Raw genomic sequence first — 12003 nt, forward strand, 5'->3', positions numbered from 1 at the left:
CTATCATTATAGCCAGTGTAACTACTGGACATAATAAGAGTTAACATCTCATGTCTCAGGATGGCGAGCGCAGTGGAATACCAAACAATACTTTGTAATTCAAAGTGTTGTTGGTGATGGTGTTTCTTCTGTATATGGGGGCGGTCATATCGCTTACCATCAGGCGAACGGCAAGCTCGTCTCGTCATTCATAGCAATAAAAAATATATATTACAATTCGTGGTAATTAACAATCATTATTAATACTAAGACCAAAAATATAGCTTGAAATCTCTTCGCCATTTCGCTCCACTTTCAATAACCTGTTCTGCAGAAACAACTATAAAATTGAAAATAAAGAAATAAAAATAAATAGTCATGACATTAATAATAATGAGTATACCGCTAATCCTTCGTCATCCCAATTAAATCGGAGCTGTCGAAAATAATAGGCTCCCAAGTTCCTACTCAAGGCAAAGTTTGTTTTCAGATTGTCGTCTGATCTCAGATCCAGTTGTTTGTGGTGTTAGTTATCTCCAAGGGTGCCATAAGGGTCAGTTTATTTACTTGAACTAGTTTAAACCCGAATATATCCTCTAGATTTGAGATAACATATAACAATAATTCTTACCCATAACTTCTTACCCATTGTTACCAAGGTTTCACTGGTACAATCCCTTCTCCTTCCCATCCTTGATTATGCTGATGCCAGCTATACCAATATTACTGAAGAACAACTTAATAAGCTTGAGCGCCTCCAGAATTTTTGTATCAGATTTATATTTGGACTGCGCAAATATGATCACGTATCTGAGTTTCGCACTAAGCTCAAGTGGTTGCCTATTCGACTTCGCCGGAATGCCCACATCCTTTCCCTCCTCTATAGTATTTTGTTCAATCCTGTTACTCCTTCCTTCCTTAAATCTAGATTCCTTTTTCTTCACGACTCACACGATAAGTTGCTCAGATCATCGGAGAACTTGAAATTGAAGATGCCTGTGCATGCTACTGTATTTATGGAGAAATCCTTCACTGTTGTCGCTGTCAGGCTATGGAATGCCTTGCCAGTAGCAATAAGACGCGCTCAGTCACTATCAATTTTTAAAAGGATGGTAAAAGAGCATTTCCTTACCCTCTAAAAATCTAATCGTACGGCATTGACTAGCACTTGTTACTTATCTATTTGTGTAATTTATATTATATATATGTATGTATATATGTATGTATGTATATATGTGTGTATGTATATGTTGTCTATAAATTATTTGTGTTAGCGCATATGTATATTTATGTAGTATATTCTATATATTATCGTATCTAATTTTTCATATTACTATTATTATTGCTATTATTATTATTATTATTTTTTATCTTTTTACGTACGCCCTAAACTGCCCTTTCGACTATTTTTATCATCTCCATCCAATGGTTGTCTGGTAGAGATCGCCTCGAGCGATAAGACCGCCATTTGTACCACCAATGTATTCTTTTCCACCGTCTGTAAGCAAATTTGTCTTCTTTTTGTTTTCTTTTTACATTTTTGGTGTACAAAAAAGTTTTAAATAAATAAATAAATAAAATAATTGTGAACTGTATAGTCTTCAATTTAATTCCATATGTTGAAGTTCAATGTAAGAAATGAACTTGTCCGGTATCTGGTTTATTTTATAAAACAATAATGAATCATTTACACTAACATAGACTAAGAATATCCTTTTTCAATGTATTATTTTACCATACATTGGGATTCTTTAAAAACCGTCCCGGCAATTCAGATACTTAATTCTATGCACGCTAACATTATAACTTTAATAAAGTACGCAAGCAAGATTTCATCACGTTTACGCCATTTGCCCTGAAGGCTAGAAAGCAAAAATGTTCTCTAAAATTAAAGTTCAAATTGCCCTCGTGGAAATTGCCAAATTAAAAAGACAAAGGTGACAATTTGCCTTACACGAAGAACTTCTGCGTCTTGCACATAAAAGCAAGCGTAATGTTTAGGTTAACCATGCTGATAGTTATATAGAGTTATTTTTGTGTCCGTTTTTATAACCTACCTACCTTCTCATGACATCTGATCAACATTCGTGTAGTCATCATTCTCATGTATAGGATGCTCAATACATAGCTCTTCATAATTTTGCAGGCGGAACTCTTGAAACCAGCCTGCATCAGCGACTGTGACTGATACTTTACGATGCAACCGCATAAATCTGAGTCAGCAAGATAAAAAATATTTATACTTCAGATAACAGCATAAGCAATCACAACGTTATTCAGCAATGACTGCTTGTATTTATTTTCATTACTCATCTGTTTTAACATCAGTTCGGTCGTGTAATAAAATTTATTTATATTTTTTTTTATCAAAATATCAGTCTTTCATTTCGAAACAAGGGCATTATCTTACTTACACACATTGTATGAACAGGTCATTTTTGCAATGAAATCCCATAAACATTCAATAAAGTATGTTAGTTCCCAAAAAAATGGTTATCATATGTACGTGGTTTAACAAATAAACGCAGACGGGGTTACGAGCAAAAATTAATACTCTAAGTAGGTCATAATAACTATGTAAAATTAAAGTAAAAACAATTATAATCCTTCTTGAGCCAGCAAAACAAATACGCGAATATTTTCAATGAACATTCAAAGTATTTCAACGGAATATCTCCATTTTCAAACTAAGTTGGATAACCTAGTATTCAGGCAACAGTGCTGTGGCGCTGTGATATCTTTGCACCAAAAACTTGGAATTAAATCCACAAGTTCCCTATAACTGACTTATATGTTGAACTAAAACTTATTCGCTCCTGGAATTTCATAATTTCTTCATATAAAATGTTCAGTTTGAGTAACTCCGCTTTTGGAAAGTGGGATGCCTTATAGTTGGTTAACGATGTGTATTATATGAGGCTATATAAACACTTCTAAATATTAGATCCACTATTACATTAATTTATATTAAGATAGAGTGACTGATGATAGTCCAGTTCCTAACATGGCCCACCATCCATGTCTTTTTTTTGTGTTGTAATACAAAAGAATACTCCAAGATTTTAGTTTCTTCTTTTATATGTTATATCTTGCAAATAAATCTAAAGCTTTTATATATATGTTTTTGTGAAAGAATTTGAAGATTTTTAAAGTTAGTTGGCCATCATTGGTTCCTTTACCTTATTATCATAAGCTACGGGATGCGCACTGCTAAATATCCTCGATATCACAAAAATATTGCTATAAAAAATATTATTTCCTCTAATTATTTTTTTGTGTGATTGTTAGGGGGTTTTTATATCCATGTAAAGAGTAATGTATTCTATTTAATAATATTATTGCTGCTACGTACGCAATACCAGTTTATAAAAATAATGATATTTTTTTATGAAGTGTAAATAAAAATAGATAGATTTTGAAATGTTATAATTATACTGTGTATTGATTGAAAAATAAACTTCATAATATGTATCATTGGGAACAAAACGCTACGCAAGAATTTTTATTTAAACAATCAATATAAATAACTGATCTGATTATACATTAATTGTTAAAACTTGTGACACTTATTAAACTACCTCCCAAATATGCATCTATGTATCAAAACTTCGCGTGTTCAAACATAACTTGGGATAAATGTTTGTATAAACCACAAGTACTCCCATCTGGATATTTCTACATTGATAACCAAGATATAAGACGTGCTATCATGCCATGGCTATAATTTAATGGGTAATGATGACAGAGCGTATTTATTGAAAACTATAAATTAAGTATTTTCTGGTACGTAATAATAATAATAATAATATCAGCCCTGTATTATATACTTGCCCGCTGTGGAGCACGAGCCTCCTCTACTACTGCGAGGGATTAGGCCTTAGTCCACCACGCTGGCCTAGTGCAGATTGGTAGACTTCACACACCTTCAAAATTCCTATAGAGGACTTCTCAGATGTGCAGGTTTCCTCACGATGTTTTCTTTCACCGTTAAAGCGAACGATAAATTCACAAAGAATACACACATGATTTTTTAGAAAAGTCAGAGGTGTGTGCCCTTGGGATTTGAACCTGCGGACATTCGTCTTGGCAGTCCGTTCCACACCCAACTAGGCTATCGCCGCGTCTGTTATGTAAAAAAATAATAATATTATCTCATCCTTCCAGAAAAATCTTATTGAATACCTTTCAAAAAATAAAAAACTTCGTTGTATAAGTGCAGCAAATATCAGAAAAAGCAAATTATAAATTGTACGATTTAATAATTGAATTATATTTATTATGTTTTATATTACATTGATAAGGTAATATATTACGGGCATAGCAAACCTTTGCTCTCGATTACATTAGCACGACTTTATACAACGCAATATCTGAACTTTCTTGTTATACATTCTGAACCTATTTACCAAACGTTTTAAAGGTTTACTTAGGTCATGAGATTTTATTAAGAAGTCACACACACATGCATTCACGCCTTAATCCTCTAGCAGAGGCGGAAATTATCTATATATAGATTTGTTGAAGAGAGACTCGAATTGTTAGATATTATTAACTTATTTTCTCTCATGAAAGATGTAAACACTTGTTTTTTGTTGAGTATTTTGTTTATGTTGTATAAAAAGGATGTTAAGCCTCTTTAACGTCTAAATTTATAATAAGTATCGCTTGATGACTTGGAATAAGGAAGGAAGATCAATGCCAAGCAGTTTTTAAACCAAGTGCTGAGCGGCACTATTAATTTTTATATTTACGTATTACATTTATCATCAAACTTACAAGTTTACTTCCATAACAATTTGTAACGTGCTTATCAATGAATTTAAAAATTTAATATAATTATAAAAAGTAGATGGATATTGTTACGTTGACTTTTAGGCCTACCAACACTTGAGTCCCCCGTGACCATAAAGGCTCCAAAATCTTCGAAACCTCGGAAGAAAATGACTATATAAAAAATCGCGATAAAATCCTAAACATAGTTTTATTTCAATGATTATGCATCTAAAAAGAATAAAATAGGTATTGTCTTGTCAACTGGAACTTAGGCCCCGACAAGCAAAGTAAAAGGAAATTCCTTTAAAGTCAAACCTATTTTAGCGGGAGCAAAAAATTCACGTGTACCACATACGACTCATAATAGTTATCTAAACGGCTATCTCACGTGTGGAAATAAAACGTGTTTGGGGTTCTTATTTGTCACAATCAATCACTGTAAGGTCACTTGGACCCACGCTGTATTGTTTCCTACCCGATAATTCAATTTTAGACAGTTTTTGACATAACAATATCATTTTTCGTGACAAGTTCTTTATTGACTACAATCTGTGGTCTATTTATATGTTATAAAGGTAGATTCTTGTTTATTTATATTGTAATTTTAGATTATTTTTTATACAGAGACGGAACTGTGACCCCTCTGCACCTGATAGTAAGTCGAGTGGAGTGCAATAGACTATCGACTGCCGAGAGATGATTACCCATCAGCAGTCGACACAATTATGTATCTATTTAAAGCGAGGTTTAGATTAGCAAGAATACTTGCAAAAGTTGACTTTCGCAAGCGACTTTACTGTATAAAAAGTCACGGTAAATTGATTTCCGTTAATATCGAAACTTTGAGAACTTGCAGCAAGTCACATATGTATAAAATATTACAATTAGTGTAAACGCATCTGGTAGTTCTTGCTCAATATATCACTGCAAAACCTTGCTAGTCTAATCTTAGTATAAGAAATATCTGAATAACACTAAAGTGATTTAGCCATTTTTATCAATTTATACCAGGGAGACGAGACGAGCAAGTATCTCTCCTAAAGGTGAGGCTTACTGCTTTCCACAAAAAGTAGCAACACGACGTCTGTATTAAATAGTTTGCATACTTCGTATCGTTGGCCATCCTGAATATTAGATGTGATGTTTCAATTGCCCTATAATAAAACTCCTAGGCTTACCCTTTCAAATATAACGTCATGATCTTAGGTAAATTTGTTTCATTTCTTAATTTTTGGTTGTTACCTATTTAATTAAAAAATGGACAGCCATGTTCAAGGTTAATATGTCGCAAATGAATAATAGACAGTAAATGAACTATAATGTTCAAGGCTATCAAAGTATGTTAAATCATAGCGTCCAACATTGAACAGTAGATAGTAACTGAAGGTTACTGTAATATTCAAGGCTATCAAAATATGATAAAAATTATAGCGTCGGATATTTTCATGCCATAATAATTAAGATTAACGCATAGAGATCAATATCTTCTAAAATTTTAACGAATTAAACATGAAATTAGACACATAATCGTTATGACTTATGGTTGTCATAAAGATTTTAGTCACGTTCTTATGATAGACAATCAAGAAACTGTTGTATTTGAAGTATGAACAAAACTTTGCACAAATGTTTGTATATATCACCAATCCGTAGTAACTAATCTATACTTAATAACACAGAACCTGTTGTGTCTGTTCGTTGAAAAGAAGAAATAAAATTATTATAAATGCGAAATGTATTGAAGGTATTTGAATGTCTGGAAACAGATAAACCAACATTAAAAAGTATAGTTAGTTATAGATCGCACATCAGGACCAAATTTATGCTTCAAAAGTTATTAGCAATAGGTAATAAGTCATCTCATTTGAAATATCCGAGTGACAGGATGTCAATAAGTCCTCAGATATTAATACAAAAATAATATACTTACAGAAAATATGCTAATATACGCATTAAAAACGTGCAAATTACGATATGAAAAAAATATAAAGTATTTTATATTGGTTTTTCGTATTTCACGGTATATCGAGCATGAGCGCAAAATTTTTGTATGACAACCTTCCTAACGGCCGCTCTGTATAGTCTTTTAATTCTTTAAGATAGACAGAATAAGATGACATTTAGCGCATAGATAGGCTACGTCCAGAATTATTGCAATTTATTAGCTACTTTTTCTAGTAAAATAAACTGGGCCTTTATTCTAATAAAAGTCATGCACAAAAGCAGAACTGCGAGCTACACCTACTCTAAAAATATTAAGATTCGTCAGCATAATATATTTTTATATCTGTTTATTTTATTACATTAAAATATAACATTGAAGAACGACGTCCCGTTACTATTTGCCTTTCGTGTGTCGTCGCTATGTCTGGCAAATTTATTTACAAGACGATACGACAATCTACGTACACTTTAAAAGCCTTGGTTGGTACAAGATAACCTCCAATTACAATAGTCGATAACCTGTACAGATCTTATACAATCGCACTATCATCGTCAATATATATTGACTACGTACTAGATTTGGCGTTCCGAATATTCACTGTGTTTAACTAACTTGAACTGCAATCCATTCAAACCGACTTTATTATGGTCAATATTGAGAGCTTGTGGTAGGGTACAGAGTGGCGCTCATGATATAAGAAGAAGAAGATTCTATAGAATATACGTCAATGACTAGAATAATGTCCAATTCTCCAACCCTCTTATTAAAAATACCGTTCCTAGCAGTGAAATACTTTAATATACTACTTCCTAACCAGTATTATTGTTCATTTTATGATAATAAATGCTTTGTTGCAATACAATAGCGATTTTCATCGCAATGCCACGACTGTAAGAATAAAATGTAAACTAATACGGTAGATACAAATTTGCATAAATTGTTGCAGACCTAGCTAATTAATAAACAGTCCTAATTAATCGAGCTTAAAGATTAGCACCTCCATACCCATTTAGATAATAAGATTAAATAATTGATTAACAGATAAGAGATTTATTAATCAGTTTATACAGAATCAACTGGTTGTGGCTCTGGCTGGCAAAACAAGTTTTATTTCAAATAAAAATTAACTATTTTTTTATACCTGTATCATTACATTCATACATACCTGCATGATCAGCCATATAAAGTCCACTGCTGAACATAGGCCTCCCCCAAAGATTTCTAGACAAACCTGTCGTAAGCGGCCTGCATCCAACGTGTTCCTTGGTTCTTTATCAAGTTGTCTGTCCACTATGCAGGTGAACGTCCAACGCTGCGTTTGCCGGTACGTGGTTTCCACTCCAGAACCTTCTTGTCCCATCGGCCATCAGTTCTGCAAACTATGTGCCCTACCCACTGCCATTTTAGCTTGCTAATCCGCTGGGCTATGTCGTTATGTTATGTCATTACATTCTGTACGTACAAAATATTTCAAAAATGTGCAGGTAGTTTTTATTTTAAACTCTTTCCAATGAACAGGTTTTGCGTAATGCGCTGACAAATCATTAAACAATTTCACGAAAAGACGAAAATTATAAAAAAAGAAATGTTCTGTTAATTATTACTCGCCTTTACTAGATTTTATAGATAATTTAGCCCCACGGAAAATCTCTTATGTAATACTAATGTTATATTTAATAGACCAAAAATGTATGTGGTGTGTTTTAATAACAACATTACAAACATTCCCTCTTTTATATTCGTATTTCTTAGACCCCGTTCGGATGACAGGCGTTAGACGCGTGTCAGCAAAAGAGGCGTTAACAACTACATGTATTTAAACCTTACATGTGCTGACGTTTGCTTAGCACATTAGACATTCAAAATACGTGTAGTTATTAATACGCGTTTTACTTAACACGCGTCGAATGCTTGTCATCTGAACGGGGTTTAAGGACGCGTTCAAATTAGCCGCACAACTGCATCGTGACACCAACGCTGAAACCACGCTGCTTTGTAAATCCATAACAATTGCCACAACACAAACGATTACGACGTTTAAGTAAACGCCCTAAGAGCGCCTTTAATTTGCCGCGTGCCGCTTAGCCATATGCCACGCGGCTGCAGCGCGGCGTTCGCGCGTATCTTTCTTATATGGAAATACCTTTCCTCGCTACCGCGGTATTGCAGCCGCGCGGCAAATTTGAAGACAATCAAACCAATTATTTACGCTGCACAAATTCCATTCATTCGTTTTAAATTCCATATTCACCTATAATATATCGAAACTTATGATTTAGACCCCATTACATGTTAATAATGGCTTATTCTTAATTGAAATCTATCCTAAACAAGAATACACTTGGGAAATATACATTCATTGACGATTGTTTCTTAGCTTGCGCAAGTATTGTCACAAGGCGACCCCTAACCGATGCTTCGACAAGAACTCTGATAATTTCACACACAATGCAGTATATCTATTGACAAACTTTTTATTATACTTAATGTTTCTACGCTCATTGACAAAGTATGCATCGTGTGTGTACTATTTTGAAATAGTACGTCAACTACTTCATTTTTGTTTCGAATATTCATATTCGTTATAATAAGGCGTCGCGCAAACACTGTTAACAAAACCGAGAAACAAACACTGCTTGAAACAGAAAGTAACTAGCAGCGTTTAATATGATATTGTTTTCCTGTAACAAACTGTCAGACTACACTTAAGGAAATGTTATTTACTTTTTTAGGCAATTTGGTTCGCAACTCCTGGGTTCACTTATTAGTACCAGAATAATTATATGTTAATATTAAAATAAAAAAATATACATATACGGAGGCAAATAATAACAATACTAATAAAATGTAACAAATAACATCGTACCACAAACTCAACAGCTTTTGTATCGAATGGAACGAATGCAGTATAGCACGTCGTAACAAATAGCGTATTGGTCAGTAAGGGTAAAGTTTTAATGCGTCCAAATGGGTTTACGTAAAATTGGAGCATTATTCCAATTGTTATATCCGTTGGTAGCAATGCATACGAATGTTTATGATAGCAATATAGCCGACTGGTGCCGTAAAGTAAAATTTACTGGTCTAGTCTCTTCCAGTTTTTTATCGGCAATACATTTTACGTACGTAAAAAGTTACGGATTTGGCTGAAGTATATTTTCGAAGTTTATTTCCCTACAAATTCTTGAATAAATGTAGTTATTTATAATATTGCGTGGTTATACTTTCTTATACATTTTTCATATACGTCACCTTAAACTTGTAATGGTTGGTGAATAAAATATACAGTTAAAAGCCTTGAAAATTTCTTGATATACGTACCATCAGCTAGTAGAACTATTAAGTCTAGACCTAACCTAACTCAGTCCAACACATTTCTTCACAATATTAAACTTAACAGCTAATGTGTTAAAATGAGGAACTAAACGCTTTGAAATACTAATTCTTAAGTCTTGTTGTAAGACCAAGATGTATGGATAATCGTGACGTTTAGAACAAGGCAAATTACTTTCTCATCTCGTCATTTACTTATACACAAAATGCCTTCGCCAAACAATAACCCTACAATTTACGCACGTACCAACAAGCAGATTAATTTGATACTTATTATAGACTAATTAAGTCCTAATTAATTGCCTGTTAATTATCAAATTAATTATTTTAGAGGGTTTAGATGTTAACGCGGATTCAAACAGTATTGTGTTTTGTTTTAAAATAAATATTTAAATGCTGTACTTAGAGTATAGGCGAGTAATTAGCTGAATACCTTGCGGAATAAAAATACACACACACACACACATACCACATGAAGACGTAAATGTTTAACTATGTGTGACAAATTACGTTTACAGTTTTGAAAACATGTGAGACGTATAGTATAACTATAATTGTGTTAAAAGTTTAACTGCCCAAATTATTTGTTCATTATTTATGTTTCTATTCGGTAACAATACAAATAGGTCAGTTTCAATTAAAATAACGTTTGCTTTTACTATACTTCACAAGCAATTTGAAATCCATTTGCCTTATTCCCGCGTTTCACTTAGTAGTTTGGATATTTTGGCCCTAAATGTAAATGTGCGTTTAAAAGTCCTAGGATTAGAAAAGTAATTCTAGTTTTTAGTAGAATAATGTCCGAGTCTTGCCATAAAAATTTCAAATAATAGTATTAGTATAGATAATTAATATTACTTCTTACTAATATAAATGTTTGGATGTTTGTTAGAAGTAAACGCAAAAATTACAATACACATTTAGATGAAATTTAGGACACTGATCCTGGATTAACACATAGGCTACTTTTTATTCCGGTAATTGGCTTTCATGGAAAATAATGGATTCGTTTTAATCTGTTTTTAAATAGATGGCGCTGACGTATAAGTTACGCTATAAATCACTAGTGTAGGGACTTTTGTAGAAAAAGGCATTACACGCGGGCAATATCGCGATTTACACATTATCCAATCCAAGATCTAATTCTGAAAATCATTTCACTAATAGCCATTATCCTTTAGTGCACTACATTACATATTAACAAAGCCTAGAACGATAAGACCGCCATTTGTACATGTGCCTTTTGTCTCTCTTCTTTTATTTGTTTTATTTTTTCTGTTTTGCGCAATAAAGAGTATAAATACATAAATAGCTTACTATATGCCAGTAACGGACATATATAAGGATAGAACTACAAATACAAACTACAAAGTTATAAACGTAAAAGCTATGCTCAAAAGGCTTCAAAAAACAATAAACGTTAAATGTTACCACACATTGTATACTAAAAACTTTGTATGCTCTCAGTTATGCATTAAATTAAGTAGAGTTTTACCATGTGCATATCAAAGTTCACTCTAACACCTTGAAATAGATGAACAATTTGCATTATTCAAAACGAGCCACAACTGTTGTTATCTTTGCACTCAAAACTTTGAATAAACCACTCAAGTTGAAGACGTGAAAATAATATAAGTTTGTATTGAGTTCGGACGTGTATACAATACAAAATTGACTTGCTAATCTTGAAGGTATAATAACACTACATGAATTAAATATGCATTAGTGTTATGATAGGTTCAAATTAAACAATCATGAATGCAAACAATTAAGGTTCATAAGGGACTACAATAAGTAAACAATGCTTATTTATGTTTATGTGCGATCTTGATCACCTGTTCGCTTGCTCGTTATCTTCTCGTATCTTATATTTGTATTTACTAATAAGAAAGTTTGTGAAAATGTTAGTCCAGAAGCAGTTGATAATGATGGGCAAGGTTGCGAGGAAGAGACGTGCTGGGCAAAGGAAAAAA

This window comes from Manduca sexta, chromosome 22 (genome assembly GCF_014839805.1).
Source record: "Manduca sexta isolate Smith_Timp_Sample1 chromosome 22, JHU_Msex_v1.0, whole genome shotgun sequence".
NCBI lineage: Eukaryota > Metazoa > Arthropoda > Insecta > Lepidoptera > Sphingidae > Manduca > Manduca sexta.